Raw genomic sequence first — 20,829 nt, forward strand, 5'->3', positions numbered from 1 at the left:
GGAGATCTCACAGATGAGGGGGTCTAATCCTAAGCATGTGGCTGAAGCTAGATAAAATACTTGTTGATTATTGCCTAAGGGCTATGAACTAGATTCTTTGCCACCTCACACATATAAATAGTTAAAATATACTTTGTTTATTTGGTTTCTTTTTATACTCAACTAATTAAGAAATATTAAGTGTCTACTATGAGTCAGACAATGTGTTAGGTGCTGAAATGTAAAAGACAGTCCCTGCTCTCAGGGAACTCACAGTCTAATGGAAGAGACATACAAATAATGACAAACAAGCTATATACAGAAAAATGAAACAAGAAAGACACTAGAATTAAGACTTAATTATAAGGATCAGATCAGAAAAGAAAAAATGTATTTTGACTTGGATTATTTCTTTTTTATATGTATTAGGAGGGAAAGTTAGATTTTTATAAATTCGCCGTTGCCAAATTTCATACGAGAAAATCAAGCTTGGCCAAAATAATTTCCTCAAAATTACTTTTAAGAGAGTCACTTTTCATAGATTTCAGCAGAAGTCTCATTAGAACATTATAAATTATTTATCTTAGAAAAAACACATTAAAACAAATAAAACTTCTATTAGTTTATATAACTCACAGCAGTAAGTTAAAAATAACAGAATGTGTGCTATTGAAAGAGAAATGTGTATGTGCCCTCAAAGAACTATTTTTTGTCAGTTTCACATTAAACATTGAAAACAGAAGTTGACTTAACTTAAAATAAGCTGGTACACTATATTACTCAGCTTCGAGCAAATGTTTAGTTTGTAAATAAGGATGAACCAACAATGCTTGAATATGGAGTTCATCAAAATCACAACAAGAAACCAAATATTCTGAATGTATAAAATTCCATGTTTATTTAATATCTATTATATAGCTGGCTCATTGAAACCAGACTGTGGAGACAAATAACATTTCTGATGAACGTAAACATAATCATATAGTTGAAAATCATCCTGTATTTTCACATGAATGAAGATGTCATTAGGCAAGAGTTTTAACAAGGAAAGACCTTTCTTTGAATGGCTGTGACATCTCTCAGGGCTCCAACATAGCAAGCGTCTTGACTACATCTTCAAAGGGCCAGACACTGGAGGTAGCTTGGTGTTGAGAAACTGACTCATCTTCTCTCAGCGTTTGGCTGATCTTAACTGTTGCCTCAAAGGTACAGCATCCGCATCTGCTGGCAATGCCACAGAGGTCTTCTCAGAGACCACGTCTGGGGTTCATGACTGATCCACGTAGGCTTAGAATAAAAGAGCAAATGTTAAAGCAATAGATTGAATGTCAGCCTTTAGAAGAGAAGGGCTGCCAACTTGCTACTCTTTTAAACTAACTTTGTTGGTACTGAGCAGACTCAACCTAAATGAGGCTGCTGACCTCCTTTTTAAACATCTTGTGAGAGATTAGCCTTGAGTGTAATGATTACTAATTTAGCTACACATCTTATAAGCAAATTGAAAGTCTTCACAAATTCTTTTAAACCTCTAAAAGAGTGTTGAAGTTATGTCGCAGTTAAGTTCAAAATTATACCAACGAACTAAAGTTATTTACTCATATAAAGTGTGCAAGTTAGCAAAGAAAGCATCAGCATTTTTGTTGTTATTTCAATAACATTATTAATGTTAATATTAGTTAATATTATAACATTTGCCCCGTGGATGGACTATTGCAAAGGTTTATCTAGATGGACATAAATTGAATTAGCTATAAGAAAACCATACGTAGGTTTTCCTGAGCAATATCATCACACGATAACATTATGTAGTTAATTTATTATATAATGCATATAGCACAGTGCTTTGCTTTTAAAAAATGTTTAACAAATTCATTCATATCCAAATGCCACTATAAAGTTGTGAAATTCCACTACCAAGATTCAATTTATTGTCCAGTGATAAGAGTTCTGTGTCTGAAGACAGAAAGATTCATCTCTGTGAAATTAAATCCAGCCTCAGATACTTACTAGCTGTGTGATTCTGGGCAAGATGTTTGATCTTGTTTTCCTCAGTTTCCTCATCTGCAAAATGAGATAGAAAAGGAAATGGCAAACCATTCCAATATCTTTGCCAAGAAAACCCCAAATGGGGTCATGAAGAGTCAGAAGCAACTGAAAACAACTGAACAAGAAAAACCAGCAACTTATTCCTACGGAGCTAAATTATCTCAAAACACTATTTTAACTCAAACTAGGTTTTGGTGGAACTGATTATAGTGTTAAATCCAGAATGCCTATACCAGAAAGAGCAGATGAAGTCAGGAAAGGAATGTAGGAGGATAGGAGCATCATTTATAGAAAGAGAAAAACAATTTGTTTTAAAATGTTTAGCAAGTCTAAAAAATATTTATCCATTCTTTGTAGGCAAAGAGTTTGCCCTGATACATAGTTGAGCTAGGGGACCTGTCTCCCTACTCCATGTTCAGACTTCATTTTATTTTGACTTGGTAGTCTGAACCACATAATGGTCAGTATCTGCTAGGTCGGAGGTAAGAGGCAAAGAAATGCTTCCTACTGGATGAAAAGCTCCCTGATGGTAGGGGCTATGGACACTTTTATAAATCTCAGAGGGTCTCCTAGAGTACCTGGGACATTTGATAAATGTTTTTTGATCGTCTCCAGCTTCCTTAAGAATTTATTATTAGATCTAATGTAATTAAAATGAAAGGAGAAACAAGTAACCTAGGGAAAAAATCTTTGCAGTCAGTTTCTCTGCTAAAGGCTTAATTTCCAAGATATATAAGCAAGCAGTTCAAATTCTTTAGACTAAGAGCCACGTTCCATTAGATAAAGGGGTCAAAAAATATGAAGTTAGTTTTCAAAGGGATAAATCTAAACTATCAACAGCCATATGAAAAAATGTTCTAAATCACTAATAAATGGAGAAATTAAATTTAAATCACTTTAAAGGTTCAAATTCATGCCCATAAAATTGGCAAATAAAAAAAAAGAGGAAAATAACAAGTGTTGGAGGGGCTGTGAGAAAAATGAGTATGCAGTACACTATTGGTGGAGCTGTGAATTGGTCTGGCCATTCTTGAAAATAATTTAGAACCATACCCAGATACCTACATAATTGTATATAAGCCTAGCCTCCATTATACATACATACATACATACATACATACATACATACATACATACATATATATATGTATATATATATGTATGTATGTATATCCTAAGCCTATGCTCAAAAGGAGTCATGAAAGGGGAAAAGGATCAACAGGTACAAAAATAAAAAATTTCCATTTCTTTTCATGACAGTCAAAAATTGAAAACTAAGCAGGTATCCTCCTACTTGGGAAAAGTTAAACAAATTGTGGTGTATGAATGTAAGGGAAAATTATTGTGAGAAAAGAACCTGGGAAATGGACAGTTCCAGAAGAAACTGGGAAGAGTTAATGAACTGATGTGAAGTGAAGTGAGCAGAACTAGAAGAACAATATGCAACGATACCATCAGAGAGAGAAAATTTTTTAAAGACTTTACAACTCTGATCATGCAATGGGAAAGAAAAAATAACACAGGAGATACACAGGAGCTAAAACTACCACATCATACATAGGCCCAAGTATACCCTTCTTTTGCCATACTCCTTTCTCTGCAGCTAAAAGCTGTAACATCAGATCAATGTCTATTTATGTAATATGTCTGCAGAACCTTCCCTTTTCCTAAACTCTTTTAAGAGAAGCCAATAAAAAATGAACCATTATCATTAGTCATTTAAAACAAGCAGGGCAGACAGCCCAATACAGCACAAATGAAATATGGTTTTTCCCTGGTGAGTGAGGTTACAAATAGGACGGCTAAATCCAAAAGCCCAGGTAAGCAGGCAGTCACACCTTTTCCTTTCATTGTTTCATCTCCTCTTTCTGAGATTATGCAAGATGAGAAATGGGAGGAACAAACAAGAATGAGGTTACAGAGATGAAAGACAAAATGACCCGTGTGGGTTGAGGAAGAAAAGATGGTCTTGAGAAATTCTAGAAATGAAGAAGAAAAAAAAGTAACCAAATTGGCCAGCAGCTAAATGTGGGCGGAAGGAAGGCAAATGTCAAATGGATGAGTTTGGAAGACTAGAAAAATAGAAACAATAAAAAAATAGTAATAGCTCCAGCACTTCCAACAGGGAGCCAACATGAGAAGACCAAAGCAGGGGGCAACCAGTGCATTTCTCAATAGGCAAAAAGAACAGAGCTCACCTCTTCTTCTTCATCCTCCTTCCAAAGCTCCTGCTTTGATCCCTAGAATACATTTAGTGAAATGTTCACATTAACAATCGTGAATATAAGGCTTTGATCAAAAACTAAAAATGTCACCTTCGTTCTTCATTTTGCTACTTATAGGGATTTGTGCTGAGGATAAATACCCAGTCACAGAACCTGGTACTGTTACGGACACAACAGTGCATGCTCAAACAAAAGGTGGAGTTCCTACGGTAGAAAACACTGATAATAGGTACACACAATAGAGGTTTCTCTGACTGGTCCAGTTTTTGGTAGGACTTTTTTCTTTGTTTTGATTTGCGGTTTTGGACAAAATGTGTTTTTTATTTCATTTCATTTCTTCATTTATTTTATTTGCCTCATTTATTATTTATTTTCTTGCTTTGAATTACTTATTTATCATTTTATTTTTATTTCCTCACATGTCTACATGGTACATATACAAGAGATCTATGAGCAAGAGATGTTTGCACATGCTCATTCAAAAGGAACAGCCAGGCCATCTCTGCTCTTACCCTTAGAACAATGACAAATAGCCCAAGGATTTGTCTTTGGGGTTCCTGGTACCTTGCTGAAATTCCATGCCACCTGGCTTGCTTCCTGATCTTGGTCCTGTTTCCTTGGAAAATTGCTTAACTGAAAAGAGGAGAGGAGAGGAGAGCAGAGGAAAGGGCAGGGCCAGGACAGAGCTTCGGGGATTCTTGGAACTAGTATTCCCTGGATGAAGCTCCAACAAAGGAGACAGGGGAGTGGTCAAAAGGGTAGGAGGAAAACTAGGAGAGAGGAAATCAGAAAAACTAGAGAGAAGAGGGCAACTAGATGATGGTAATCAATAGTGTCACAGGCTGCAGAGAGGTCAAGAAGGATGAGAACTGAGAAAAGGACATTCAGTTTGGCAGTGGAAAGATCATTAGATACTTTGGAGAAAGCAGTTTTGGTTGAATGAATAAATGGTTAAAATAAGATACTCCCAGATGGTTGGCTAGGGCGATTTCCCTCACACAGCTCTTCTTCACCCAACAACATGTCCTCCTCAGCAGTGGCTTTCTGCCAGTGCCCTGAGATCTCAGTCTCACCTACCTAGGAAGTGGTGTCCTATTCCCACAACATCCTCAACTGAAGGCACACTTCATGCTGATTACCCCAGTTGCCATTTATGGTAGTTTCTTTGAGTTTAAAAATTCCTACTTATGGCTTGATTTCCTGGTCTCCTCCTGTTCTCCTGATTCAGGCAGTCAACAGATATTTATTAAATGCTTACTATTTGCAAGACACTGTTCTAAACAGGGGATACAGAGAAAGACAAAAGGCTCCTCTGCACAAGGAGCTGCATTCTGATTAGAGAGACAACATGTGCTTTAGAAAGATCCTCACCTTCCCTGCCAATCACCTGAGTCCTCACAGCTCTTGTTTGAATCCAAAATTCCTTGTCCTCAGTCATCAGAAGCTGCACAGCTGGTCCAAGTGTCTATGCTTCATATGTGACTGTGACTTTTACTTGTTGTATAATAATGGATTTTATACTGTTTATATTGACCTTAGAAGCAAAGACATGGTAGAGGTTTAACAAGACTCAAGGTAGCTCTTAACCACCATTTGTTAAGATGCATAAACCAGAAGAAATAATCAGATGAAGTTGGAATCTCTGATCTGAACCATTAAGGATTATTTGAAAATTCCCATCATTTTTTAAATTAGGAAGTTGTCATCTTGAACATTGTCACCATAACTAATGAGTCAATCATCTTCCATGGCTGACATGCTTGGTCTGAGATTGTCAACTAGTTTAGCTGAAAACTTCCTCTTTAAACAACAAAATACATAACTTCTAAGGGGCAGCTAGGTGGTGAGGTGGATAGTGCACCAGTGAAGGAGTCAGGAGGACCTGAGTCCAAATCTCACCTCAGACACTTGACACTCACTAGCTGTGTGACCTTGGGCAAGTCACTTAACCCCAACTGCCTCATCCTGGGTCATCTCCAGTCATCCTGATGAATATCTGGTCACTGGATTCAGATGACTCTGGAGGAGAAGTGAGGCTGGTGACCTGCACAGCCCTCCCTCACTCAAAACAAAGTCAAGTGCAAGTCATGTCATCATTTCTATGATGGCTTGGTCTTCTTTGGCAACGAAGGATGAACATATATAACTTCTAAAATACTAAGTAAACATTTCAATGGGTAGATAGCACACCACTGAAACTACATGTACTATTTCTCTCCACTTGTTGCCACCATTATATTACCATGTAGCTTCATGTATACATATATATAGGCCAGGCAAAATGGTATAATCTTCAAAACAGGAAGCATCACTAGAAACAAAGTTAAGACTTGCTTCAAATATTTAATGTGTCCAATTACTGACCTTCAGAATATTCTGCACAATTGAATTACACTGTGATTCTACTACCTTTAGTTTTATGTAAATTACATTTAACATAATCAGATGAATTATTATACAAAGACAGATATTGGGCAGAATTCAAGAATTATTTCATTTTAAATGATTTTGGTCATGAAGAAAAGCTGAAGGCAATGGAACTTGTAACTGAAGTACATCTACATTGGGGATAAAAGACTCCTATATTTCTCCCATCTTCTGGTGTGCGGAACACTTTTCATATTAATGAAACTGCTGGTTCAGTCAGTGGCATTTCAAATAAGGAAGCAGAGGCTATACTTTGAAGCTGAACATAAACATAATTTGAAAAAGTGATGATGAACTAAACCATATTTACACAAGCATTTGAAATAATGGCTCAGGAGTCCTGTAGCATGTCCTCCCTCCTCCTCTCCCCTTTCACTGAATCACGTGGAGTATCTCACTGGTTCATTGCTCAGGACCTTATTCAGAGTCAGATCTTCCAGCAAGAAACGAAATCTAGTCTCCCCACGATGTTTCACATTAAGCACGCATCTCCTACTGTGGTGCTGGAGCGGGTGGGGGGGGGAGATATTGGGGGCAGGGGTAAGAGGAAAACTCTGAGGTTTTCTCAACACACTTCATTATTTTTTAATTCTGAACTTCAACATGTGAAAATTAGAATGACAGATACCCTCAACCTTATATTCATTGATGAATTCTGCAGAAACGTGATGATAAAGAGGGTAAGTATGTCTTACCCTTTCTATGGCAGATGCCTTTGCTGTGCTTGGAGATCAAAAGAAGATGATATCAGAGTTTCAGAAATACCTGCAGGTAAATACTCACTTGCAAAAAAACATGCAATTATGACATGTGATTGACTTTCCTTCTACTACCAAATCCCTGTCAAATCCAAATTCATTTCAAGTTTCCTGTAAAACAAAATATCAAATCATGATAAAACATATTAGTGCAGAAAAGACTTTTTTCTGCTCCTAGGACACTGGATATTAGTGATGCAAAAAAAAATCTCCCTACACATATCCATCTTCCCTAAAATATCCATCAGAACCGAAGCAATTCCAAAACAATTTCATCAGTGACATGGTATTAAAATACACATCCCCCATCTTGAAATCTTTTTGTGGCTGCTCTCCACAGAATATTTATCAGTCCTACCTGGGCCAGACCTAGAGAACATACCACTGCTACTACGAGGTATAGACACACATTGGTTCTTCAGTGATAAAACTGATGGTCATCTATATTTCCCAGACACAAATGGCTGCTTAGATGGTACAAGCACAAATCGCATTAAGCAGGAGTTCTCAAAATATGATCCATAGACCTGTGGTGGTCTGGAACAACATTTTCAATATTTTGTGGCACTTTCCACATGTAAGACATTATGATAGGTTCTGAGTAGTAATAACACAACAGTACATTCAGGACAAGGTTTGCAAAGCACTTTACACGTATTATCTTGTTGTTTTTTTTTAAACAGCATAGTGTCTACCCTCAAGGAGCTTATAGTCTATTTTGTGTTTTTAAGATGACAATGTTTATGCTTTTACTTCTGACATTAACTATTCATTATTTGTGATATGCAGTAGAAATGAGGAGTTTAGTCTGCCATTGACAGGAAAGACCAAGTGAAAGAAAAATGTCTATTTCAAGATCATTAACAGCTAAAATAACACAGATGACAGTTAGAATTTATGCAGTATTTTAAGGCTTGAAAAGAACCATGCATATGTTATCTCATTTGACCCCCACAATAACTCTAAAAGGTAGGAACTATTATTATCCCAATTTCACAGGTGAGGAAACTGAGGCTGAGAGTTTAACTAACTTGTCCAGGATCACCTAGCTAAATAATGTCTGCAGGAGGATTTAAACTAATTCTTCCTTATTCCAAGTCCAGCACTCTTATCCACTGTACCGCCTAGCCACCCAACATACATTGGAATAGACACTCTAGAGAGCCTGTGGAATAGTATGTATATCTGTGACATAGTACACATGGTCAGTGAGCTAGGCCCAGAGTTGCACAGGATGAAGAGTATAGGCTATATTGCTTTCTGGAAGTTGCAAAGCTCTTTTTACTGACCTCAAGATTCCCACAAAAGGAAAAGTCTGTCTTTTCCATTTTACCCTTGTTGCTATATGGTAGTTAGAAGAGGAACATCATTGCTTCTGAAGAACAAAAGATAATTATCCACAGAAGACAAAGGAAAAGCACATGGTAAGTGTGAGCAAGTTACAACATATAGCCACTGAGGAACTCTGAAGAAGTAAAGGAATCAGGGAATTGTATAATAGGAAGAGAATATGGGCTAATACATGGCAAGGGTGAGGGATGACAGGTGGACATGTGGAGTACTCCACTGGTTCCATCAGGAGAAGGCAAAGAAGGTGTCCAGAATTCTTGAGAGAGTGGTGAACTTTTGGGAGAATAAGGATTAATAGCATGGCATAGGCAGTTATAAATGGACTATTCCAACTCTCACTGGGGGGATGTTGAATCAATGAAATCATTGAATTATTTGAGTATAAATAGAAGATAATGTCTTATTTGGGATCTCATCAAAAGCAGCAGAAGTTTTCATGTTTATTCTTGTGGACTATTTTTGCAGCGGAAAACTAAAGTGGGTAGCAAGTAGCATCTTATCATATGGAAGTGGTGAATGAGTTGAAACATTTTTCTAACAATGGCACTCACGTACTTGTTCACTAGACCCTAAGATTCTTAGCTGACTCTGAAGAAGTATGATCTAAAAGCAAACGAATTTGATTGATTGATTGGATGACATTGAAAGGTTCCTAAATAGTTCTGTGTAGGTAGAGTTTGCATGTTCTAGAGGAGATGGGATTTCAGTGGCTTTTCACAGTCTGTGGCATCATACTTGAATCATTTCTTTCAGCCTTGATCATGTTCCATTATTACAGTCCATATAACGTAGCTCCAAGTCTATAACCAATACCTTGAGAAAATAAAATGAATTTGATAGGTTTACCTTTGGTTGACTGGCATGTTCCTCACCAACTTAGAACATAATAAAAGGGGACATGCTTGGTGGTTCTATATTGTGAAAGAAACACAGACTCAAGATTACAAGAAGAAATGCTTGAATTCTACTGTTTTTTTTTTAAAAGGTATAGTCAACACATTATTCAGGCTAAATTACCCCTGGAAACAAACCGAGGGTTCAGTGGTGAATAGACCTAAAAATATGGGGCACCTTTTGAGACAGCATAATATTCTACAAAACTCTTTATGGAAAAATAATGGCTCCCAATTGGCTCATGCACGTTAGTGCTGCCTCCTGGCTTCATAGTCACTTTTCTATATGAATCACCAAACCTTTCTTATCTCCAAGGTTAGGACCATTGACACCATTCTTATTTACAAACCACGCACAATTTTGCAATACCATCTATGCTACTGTTGTACAAGATTTATTACCTTATATCAGGTTTGTCTCTGAACTCTGGTTTTTGAGGGGAGGGAGCTGTCAATCCAAAATCCATTCATCTTTCCTAATGCCAACTCAGAGTGATTTCTCCATCCTTTTTTTCATGCTCACATAGAGAAAGCATTCCCTAAGATGCTAGCTAATATAAGCTTGAATATCAGAACATTTAGCAATGAAAACTGCAGCATTAAATATATATATTTTTTATTCATCCAATTATTCACTAATTAAAAAAAATCATTTCAGAAGCAACTCAGATTCAATGGTACATCCTCTGAGGTTAAGTGCACTGTGGCTGTAGCAGAGATAGCAATTCTAGCTTCATTAAATGAAGGATGGTGATTCTCTTTGCTCTGAGAAACCCAGCCAACTCCTCTCTATAGAAACTCAGTCCATTAATCATACGAACATGAGTCAAGTTTCATTCTCAACTCTCTAAATGGATCCCTGATCCGGGTGACATAGATCTTTGCTTCAATGATGCAGATCACAATCCATCCGTGTCTGTGTAACTGTTGTCCATATCTTTCCAGGAGTTTGCCATAGGGGGTCTATCCAGCATGTTGGAGGTCTTCCCACTTTCTCCTGATGTAGTGAGCATATTTTGTGTTCATCCTTTGTGCCAAAGAAGACCATGCCATCAAGAAGTGATGACACGACTTGCACTTGATTTTGTTTTGAGGGAGGGCTGTGCAGGTCACCAGCCTCACTTGTCCTCCAGAGCCATCTGAATCCAGTGACCTAATATTCCTCAGGATGGCTGGAGATAACCCAAGATGCACTGGAGCCCATTGGAGTCCCAGTTTCACAGTGCAGTAGGTTTAAGATTTTGGGAGAAGACAGGACAGGAGAAGGGAAGGGAACAGAAGGGGTCAGTAAAACCCAAGTCAACTGGGCATCTTTTGGACATCCAAATTTACCTTCCTTTGGAGAGGAGAAGGAAAGGGAAGGGAGGCAGACAAGAGAGGAGGAAGTGAATTACCCAGCCAGCATTCAGCCAGCTTCATCTACTCACAGGATTGTGTTCATCCTTTGTGCCAAAGAAGACCATGCCATCAGAGAAGTGATGACATGACTTGCACTTGACTTTGTTTTGAGTGAGGGAGGGCTGTGCAGGTCACCAGCCTCACTTCTCCTCCAGGGCCATCTGACCTGATATTCCTCAGGATGACTGGAGATGACCCAGGATGCACTGGAAGACCTTAGACATGAAGAATCTATTGGAATGATATGGCATTCTGTTAAGAATACCAAATGCAAAATAATATTGGTTTAGCATTGACTAGTGGGTCTAATTGTTCTGCAAAGCTCCTTTTTTTAGCAATGAAATTCAGATTATGTATTCCTTATTTTAGCTAATCAAGACAACTAGTCATTTCTAGTACAAGACAGGCATATTTTTTTTTTATTCCATCTGCTTCTAAAACCTAAATCCCACTTCTAACATCAGCTACTTCTTTGGAAATTCTACATATCCTTTAAAACCCAGTTCAAATGTCCCTAACTCTAAGGACCTTTCTCTGGCTCCTCCAATCAAAAGCATTCTTTCCTTCTTGTCATTACACAATAGTCTGGACCACTCTTGTACTCCTTTCTTACTCCATTTTGCAAGGTAGGTATTTGTATTTATGCACTTGCCACTACCTAGATTGTGAACTTCCTATGAGCAGGGGATGTAAGAGAAGGAAATAAGCCTTTATTTAGCACCTGTGTGCCAGGACAAAGTGCTCTTTACAAATTTTTTTTTCATTTGATCCTCACAACAATTCTGGGATGTAGGTGTGATTATTTTATCCTTATTTTACAGTTGAGAAAACTGAGGGACACTGCCCAGAGCCATAGGGTGAGTAAGTGTCAGAGGCCAGATTTGAGTTCAAGTCTCCTAGACTACAGGCTCTGGGCTCTACTCACTAGTCAGGGGCAATCTTCTTGATTTTTTTTAACCTATCAGCAGTACCTAGCAAAATACTTTGTATATAGTTGGCAAATGGAATGGGAGGAAATGAACTCGGGACAAGGGAAGTGTTCTCATCACTTGCATTTATATAATTCTTTATCCTTTAGGAAAAATATACATCCATAAGATCAAGTGCATCCAGAAAAGGGTAACAGGACATTGAGGGGCCTCAGGGCGGTGTCACATGAGGATTATCTGAAGGAACTGGAGACCTTTGACTCAGAGAAAAGAAGACTTCAAAAGAGCATGATAACTATCTCTAAGTTATCTGAAAAGTCTTCATAAGCAACATTAGATTTGCTCTTTTGGGTCCTACTGGGCAGAACTCAGACCAATTGAGAGAAGTGGAAAAGAGGCAGATTAGGCAGCAAGTTGGGGAATTGTACCAGCCTAGGATGTTTTGCACGTGTCTGCATATTCAGAAGAAGATGTGAGCTCCTTGAAGGCAGAGACTGTCTTCTACCTCTTTTTGTATCCCAGTGCTTTAACACAATGTCTGGCACTCAGTAGGTGCTTAATAAATGCTGATCAATTGATTGAATGTTTCATCAATTTCTCTTTTCTTCATCATAGCATCCTTTATTTAAGTTCTTCATAATTCCCCATTTGTTACAGCCTATTCATATTTATCAATAGCCTCTCTATTGCCCTCTGAATGATGCTCATTTTTAATTCTTTAGAGACTACTGTGTTCTGTGACTTGTAACCATACAACAACAGAGGTAAAATACTGGCATTAAAAAGAAAGACCTTTAACTGAGAGATGTATAATTATGATAGCCAACCTTGGTACCAAAGAAAAGATGAGAAAATGCACTTCCCTTCCCCTTTTGTAGAGTTTGGAGACTATTGGTGTGAAACCTTATATACGATGTTATAATTTGGGTGATACATTGGTTAGCTTTGATTAACTATTTCTTTGCACTCTTTTTTATTCTTTTTTTTTTCAAGTAAGGAATAATTCTGGGTAGGAAAAGAAGGGATGCTTTAGGAAATGAAAGTAATGATAAAAAAAGTTTTGAAAAAAACAATTTTAACCTGGAAGGACTTAAATGAACTGATGCTGAGCAAAAGGAGCAGAACCAGGAGAACTCTGTATACAGTAACAACCACAGTGCGTGAGGAATTTTTCTGGTAGACTTAGTCCTTCATCGCAATGCAAGGACTTAAATAATTCCCAATGGACTCTTGAGGCAAAAATCTTCCACATTCAGAGAAAGAACTATGGAACTGGATCACAGAATGAAGCAGACCATTTTCTCTTGTGTTATGTTTTTTTTGTTTTGTTTGTTTTATGGTTTCTCCCATTCATTTTAATTCTTCTATGCAACATGACTAAGGTGAAAATGTATTTAATAAGAATGTATGTGTAGAATCTATATAGTATCGCATGCAGTCTCGGGAAGGGAATGAGGAGGGAAGGGGCAAAGAGAAGGGAAAAAGGAGGAGGGAGAGAGAGGGAGGGGGAAAAATCTAAGATATATGGAAGTGATTGCAGAAAATTGAAAACAAATGAAATAATTAAAAAAAAACAATTTTAGGTGGGCCTTTATTTTAGGGAGAAGCCTGGAATCACTAAAGTAACTCACCAATTTCCCAGCTAGTAACAGGCAGTGTTGGAAGACTTGTGTTCAAATCCTGTCTCAGATACTTACTAATTATATGACCCTGGATAAATCATTTAAACTCTCTCAACTTCAGTTTTCTCATGGTAAAAATCAGATAATAGAATCTACCCCTCAAAATTGTTGTGGGAATAAAATAAGATGATATAAGTAAAGTGCTTTGCAAACTTTAATGTTCTATATGGATGCTAGCTATTTTGCTATTATGTCTACTATTAACTACTATTACCTTTACTACCACTACTATTAAAGGCAATCCAGTATACTTTCCTGTATTTTGATAAATGAGTTCTATATAGGTTTTTAATCTCACTGCATATCATCATTGGGACAGTAGTCATTCTTCATCCACTTGGTTTTTCCTGAGTGGATAGTTTGGCGAAATTCTTTGGAGTAGTAGTAGATATTCGGAGCTTTGATATAACCAGCTCAAGATTATCTACAAAGAGGAACATTTTAGAGAACTTGGTATATAGTATTAAGAATTTAACTATCTATAGTGAATCCCTCTTCAATTTTGACTGCCTTGAATCTCCTGATATTGGCAAGGATATATCTTGTTTTACGTCCTATCTGATAATCATGATCAGAGAGGTTCATCAAACAAGGTTAACAGTTGTTAGGAATTTCTAAGACTCTTGAATAATTTTGATGTATACATGGCAGATACTGGTTGGAAGAGAGCTTTTAAGGCAAGCTTTTGCTTTAGCGAACGAAAATCAGCATTGTGCATTCTTTGTATCTCTAGCGATTGTATAATGACAAAAATGTGACCTACTACGGTGAAAGATCACTAGAAAAATTTCTGCCTATTCCTCCACTAACATCTTCATCTAGGAAGCCCTTGATGTGTTCATAGACTATTTTCACTAAAATATATTAAATAAATAACAAAGAAACTTTGTATATCAGTTTAAAAACTCAACCACTCCACACAAGAATTTTGCAGAATATTTTTTCCTTCTCAGGAGGAAGCATCGCCATGTCCTCTCAGAGACAAGTCAAGAATCGAGCACGTTATTGCTAACTGAGGCTAATTTTATCCTTGATGTCCTGGGGCTACTTAACTACAATCCAGTTATCCGCTTGTGGCACTAACCAATAACAGGGAAGAATATCCGTGGCAAATCCATTGTACTTAGTCTGTGTGATGCCAAAAACAATTCAGAGATTTTAGGTTCCTTCATAATGATCAGATATCTCTGAGGTGTCAACATTTGAGGAGCTAAAAAGCTTCTGGTCATTTCCTTGGTAAATATGCTGAAACTGAAGGATCAAATAACTTGTTCAATTTATAATGTCTTATTACAAATTTTTAATTTTTTAAAAATGAATTATTAAAGTCGCAAGTGATAGTGGCTCCCTTTGAAGAATTATTTAACACCTTCCTTTAGAAATCAGCTTAATTCAGCACTTAAAAAGATAGTAAAAAAAAAAAAAAAGAAAAGAACCTCCAAAAAAACTTATGTGATTTCTGAAGTGTGAAGGTGCATATGATGGTGAATACAATGGAAAATTTACCAGGTGACTTCAATCAAGCAACATGACATGACTTCTATTCATTGAATAGGGGAAGTTATCAGGGAAAGATTAGCCAATGTACCAAATGGCAAAAGATCTCCTGGTCTAAAACATGGGTAGCAAAAATGAGTTTCTTACTCACTTAAGGGAATCAAAGGGATACATTATAGCTCCAGCTGAGCTGACTTACTCCAGGAGAAAGCTCTGAATAAATCAGTTTTCCAATCTTTAAAATAAGAATTATCATCCCTTGGATATCATCAAGATTAATAGGGATTATTTGGAAAGAACAGAGACCTCTGAGCTTATTTGGAAATTGTGATACTATAAATTTATATACTCCTGTGTGTCTAAGAAAAGAATTGTTAAATGAAGATGAGAATGAGGAAACATCCAGTTTGGAGTCATAAGATCTAGATTTGAGTCCTGGCTTTGCCACTTGGTTTTTGTGTGGCCTTGAACAAGGTAACTTTGCTTCTATGAGTGTATAAAGCATATGAAGTCAGTCATACCTGTAAAGAACTATGTAAATAGGAACTATTTCACATAGAAGAGACATTATGAAAAGTAGTGTAGCATGGTAGCTGGCCAAGGAGTCAGAAATCCTGGGTTGAAGATACATACTGCTGCCTGTCTCTGGGCATTCACCTAGTTTCCCAGTGACCTAGACTATGACTTTAAGTTGCAAAGATGTGACTCTGATTTGATAGATGTTACTCACTGGAAGCTTCCTACACTGAAGAAATGACAGATCCGGTTCAAAAAAGACGATGCAGAAGGAGGAGAGGGAGAACCAATAAGAAGAAAGAGCATTCATTATTGTTCTACTTGGTCTAAGAAGGCAGAAGTAAGACCAACAGATCAAAGTTTCACAGAAGATGGTTTCCATGTAATATGAGGAAAGGCTTCATAAACAAATAGTGCTGTCCAAAGGTAGAATCGATTGTCTTATGAATCAGTTTATTCCCTGACACTGAAAGTCTTCAAAATTATTACCAAATTGTGGTGAGATTCATGCCCTCAGTGTGGGTTGGACCAGGAGATTTCATAAGTCCCAGACAATTCCATATTGTATGATACTTGAAGGCTATTAATTCCAATTATAGAAAGTTATGAGTTGCTTACTATTGAGAGATGATCTGCTTAATTTGGGGCTTGGATTCCTCACTGGTTAAAAAAAAAAAAGAGATGAAAGTTTCCCACTAAGCCTTTAATGTTCATGATACCTGAAAAGTAGCATGTAGATTATAATAATAAAAATTTATCTTCCTATAGGCTCTAGAATTGAAAAAGACTTTAGAGATCATTGTGTGACCTCATTAATTTTAATTTAAGACAACAGAGGCCTAGATTGATGACATGACTTATCCAGATTCACACAGGGCTCATATTGAAACCCATTTGCAACTCAATGCTAATGCAGAACTCTTAACATGAAACCATTCTACCTATTTTGTTGCTTTTTGGTTGTTTTAAAAAAGCATATTACAGCAATACTGTTCACTTGATGATTTTTGAAGAAATATGGGCACCCACAGAACAAAAAATAATGCAATTCAGTCAGTCTTGTGCAACCCACTTCTGCTTTTGTAGTGATGGTGGCAGACAGGGGAGTTTAAGGGAAAGGATGCTAATCACACAGGTTTTTTGTTTGTTTTTTACTACTTATAGACATTAGCTTTTGCTACTGTAAATTTAAGATCCTTGTCCAATAAGCTACAAGTGGAGATACTGCTGGTCAAAGGGGAAATGGGGCAAAGAATCACAAAAAAGACCATCAACATTTCAAAAGGAGGTTTAACTGAACTAAAGAAATTATCAAGGGATACTATACGGAACTTGATGATATAATAACAGAATTCATTTAGAAAACAAAAATATTTAGACTATCAAGGGAAAGAGGTAGGGACAAAAGGAAGCAACACTTCTAGACCTCCAACTATATTACAAAGGTGCAGTCATCAAAACCATTTAGAATTGGTTAAAAACATAGAGAGGTAGATCAATGAAACAGACTAGATAAAGGAAAAGCAGAAACAATGTAACTCAATAAATCAATGTTTGATAAACAGGAAAATGTAAATTACATAGGAAAAATCTCCCCATTTGACTAAAACTGCCTGGAAAACTAGAAAGTCCTCTGACAGAAATTAGGCTTAGACAAACATTTTAAACCACATTCCACAGTACATTCTAAATAGATACCTGATCTTAATATTAATATTAAAATCATACTATAAAAAATTTAAAAGTAGATTATATATCTTTCACATTATATATCTTTGGGTAGGACATATATTCTTAACCAAACAAGGGAGAGAGATAATTACAAAAGATAAGAGAGATAACGGTGAAAAGCATCTGTACAAATCAAATTAGTGCTTCTGGGATGAGAAGAGAAACAGTTGAATGGGGAAAAAAAGTCTTTGTATCAAATTTTTCTGAGGATTTGGTATCCCATATTATATGTAAACAATTAATCTGTGTATATGTCTGTCTATATAGATAAAATCCTATATCCATATTCTATACTAAAGTAAGATAACCGTTCAGAGGATATGATTGATAGTTTTCAAATGATGAGTAACCAACTATTAATAACCTTATGGAAGAATTCACCACAAAATTAATAGTAAGAGAAATGTAAGTCAAAATAAACCTGAGATTTCACCTCATACTCTGTAAATTGGCAAAGATGACAAAGGATGGAAAATACGAATGTCACAGGGGCTGTAGGAAGGTAAAGATGCTGGTGCATTGTCAGTGGAGTTGAGAACAGACAAGCATTTTAGAAAGAAACTTGAAATTATGAAAACAAAGTAATTAAAATATCCATATTGTTTTACCCAAAGATTCCACTAGTAGTCTTATATCTCAAGAAGGGTGCTGTTAAGAAGGTTCTGATCTACAACAAAATAATGATAGCAACACTTGTGATATCAAAGAGTTGGAAATAAAGTAGATAGCCATTGATTGGAGAATACCTATGTAAATTGTGGTACAGAGATGCAGTGGAATGCTACTCTAAGAAATGAAACTAAAGAGAGGCACAAAAATATCTATATGAACTGATGCAAAGCGAAGTAAGCAGAGCCAAGAAAATAATATACACAGTCACTACAACAGTGTTAATGGGGAGAAAACAACCACACCAAAAAATAAAAAGTAAATGTAAAATTAATAAGAAAAAGCAAGACTTTCAAGAAGACACATGAGGGACCTCCTTTTGCAAAGGTAGAAAGCTTACAAGTGTGGTGTATTTCACATATTTTCAGATTTCTGGTCTTGTGCTGTTTTTACCTCTTTTTAGTCTTTAAAGATTTTATTTATTATATGGAAAGGTTTACTGGAAGGGGGAGAGAAAGGTACACTAGGGGAAATGATAGTGATAGAAAAACAAAAACAAGAGACATCAATAAAAATACTTTTGCCAAAAAAAGTGATTTAATTGGCAAAATAATTGTCGTAACAAGGAGACTAGAAGAGTCTAGAAATTGTCTCAATCAACAAATACTTCACTTTCTTGCCAAGGGAAAAGATTTGGCAAGTACTAGTTTGAAATAAAAACTCATTTGTAAAATCTTACAAAGGAGAGTTTGTAAGCAGTAGTTTCGCCTCAGAAAACATCAACAAGTAGTATTTAGAAAAACAAGTTTCCAAAAACCCTAACAAGAGATCCAATTTCACAAAATCATCCTTTGATCACTTAGGGATAAAATTAGATGGAAAACAACAAATAGAAGGAAAATGGCAAAGATCTGTAAACATTATTTTTCACCATAAATAGCAGTGGAACAACTACATTGAGTTCTAATAGCACAGACCTATGATGTGCTGATGGACAAGGTGGAAATGGTACTGAATGAAACAAAGACGTAATGAACAGCTGTCCCAAGCTTAGTATGCAGAGAAGATTTTGATGTTGGAGAGGAAACAACTTTGACAATATTGAGGGGTAAGTTCACAAAATGTATAAAAGAGGGAAGGATACAAAAGGTTTGGAAAAGATCTCAAACGTTATTTTTTTTAAATGACTGAGAATAACTACTGTCCCATGGCTGCTTTCCCATCTCTAAAAAAATTTGAAACTAATCTACACAAGCATTGAGGTTATCCTTGATGAAGGTTTAAGAGGCCGGCTTTGGAAAAGATATTTTACACCAAACTATGTCTTTATAGTCACGCAATTCATTGAAAGGTCTAGAGATCATATGATATGGTTGTGCAGCTTTGAAGACTTACAAAAGCATTTGATTTGGCAGCGTTAAAATCTGCCTCAGTGGCTCTCCTCCAACATGCTGTCTCTCATACATATGTTGAAATCACATGCTGATTCCTCAAAATATATTACAGAGGTAACTTTTTTCCAATACTATCTGATCAAGGATCCCCAGGTGTTTTTGCCACTCTACTTGAAGAAATTTAGCCAAAAATCAAAATGGTATAGAGATTATTTTTCAATGGCAACAGACTATACATAGATATGTATAATTACATACACTATATATACATACATATACACACATATAAATATAAATATAGATATGTATAACATTATTTTAATTCTGAGGCACCAAGACTCAGAATATGGCCAAGTATCTCAAAAAACAGCCATAATCACTCAAAAGCATTTGGACTAATGATCTACACAGGAAAAACCAAGTGGATGAAAAATTTCTATAGTCAATCTATAATATGGAGTTGGACAGACAACCCATAAGAATAATTTGTCATATATATATCCTGGACATACAATGCAAAGGGAAAATGAGCTGGACCTAAAATTGAATGAGAGGAAGAAGTAGGAGAAGTTTGTCTTTGGGAAATTACGAAGCTCTTTTAATGACCCCAAATTTCTCCCTTAATCAAAAACCAACTAGTGATCATAGCAACGATTCATGGAATGCTATAATATCTAAAAAATTAAAGTTGAGAGTCACTAATAAAACAATAGAGAATTTCATATTGGGTATAGACAGGCTGTAAAACACATTAAAAAATGAAGAATTACACAGAAAAACTGAAACAAGAAAAAGAATTCAGAGAGATATATTATTGAGAAAAGATCACATCAGATAATGAGTGAGAGAGAACTAATAGCCTGTGTGCTCCACTAGTAACTCACACCATAAGAACTAGATAAAGACCCTGATGGTTTGGGTGAGCTGCCTTTGGAGAATTTAGGGAGGACATTGACAAGAATCTTAGAAGATGGAAAGGAATGGGTGGGTTTTCATATCCCTGGAAGGAATATGCCAGGATATCATATATCCATTGAAGTATCAAGATGTTTCTAGCTATATCTGGCATTTTATGTTATGAAATAGTCTTCCTGAGAGTAACCAATGAATCTAATATGGGTTCACTCATAAGTTCATTCCTCTACAAAAACAAAAACAAACAAACAAAAGCCTTGGGAAATCTCAAAAAAACGGAACGATAGGGAACCACAAAAGACTTTGTAATGGAGGAATGATGTGATCAAAGTGAGGTATTAAGTATTATCAGCACTGATATGAACAGTGGGTTGGAGAGGATACAATATCCTCTATCAAAATAACCTATAAGGGAAGAGATAAAGGCCTAAATGAGGCTAGTTAAGGTGATAAAACTGACATAGCTTAGTAACTGATTAG

At 36.4% G+C, this 20,829-nt stretch overlaps 1 long non-coding RNA gene across 3 annotated transcripts in view; it reads right to left on the reverse strand.

Annotated features, from left to right (window-relative positions):
* Nucleotides 1-418: 418 nt before the first annotated feature.
* LOC140498654 (uncharacterized) overlaps nucleotides 419-20,829 on the reverse strand; it is a 51,864-nt gene continuing 31,453 nt past the window's right edge. The window contains exons 2-6 of one of the 3 annotated variants that reach the window (XR_011965165.1): nucleotides 7,461-7,546; nucleotides 5,622-5,784; nucleotides 4,224-4,265; nucleotides 1,987-2,040; nucleotides 419-1,266 (exon numbers count right to left, since the gene is read on the reverse strand). This is a non-coding gene — a long non-coding RNA (uncharacterized lncRNA). The remainder of the gene's footprint in view (nucleotides 1,267-1,986; nucleotides 2,041-4,223; nucleotides 4,266-5,621; nucleotides 5,785-7,460; nucleotides 7,547-20,829) is intronic. The other 2 variants (XR_011965167.1, XR_011965166.1) reach the window with 2 other exon arrangements.

The sequence above is a fragment of the Notamacropus eugenii genome, chromosome 4 (genome assembly GCF_028372415.1).
Source record: "Notamacropus eugenii isolate mMacEug1 chromosome 4, mMacEug1.pri_v2, whole genome shotgun sequence".
Classification (NCBI taxonomy): Eukaryota; Metazoa; Chordata; class Mammalia; order Diprotodontia; family Macropodidae; genus Notamacropus; species Notamacropus eugenii.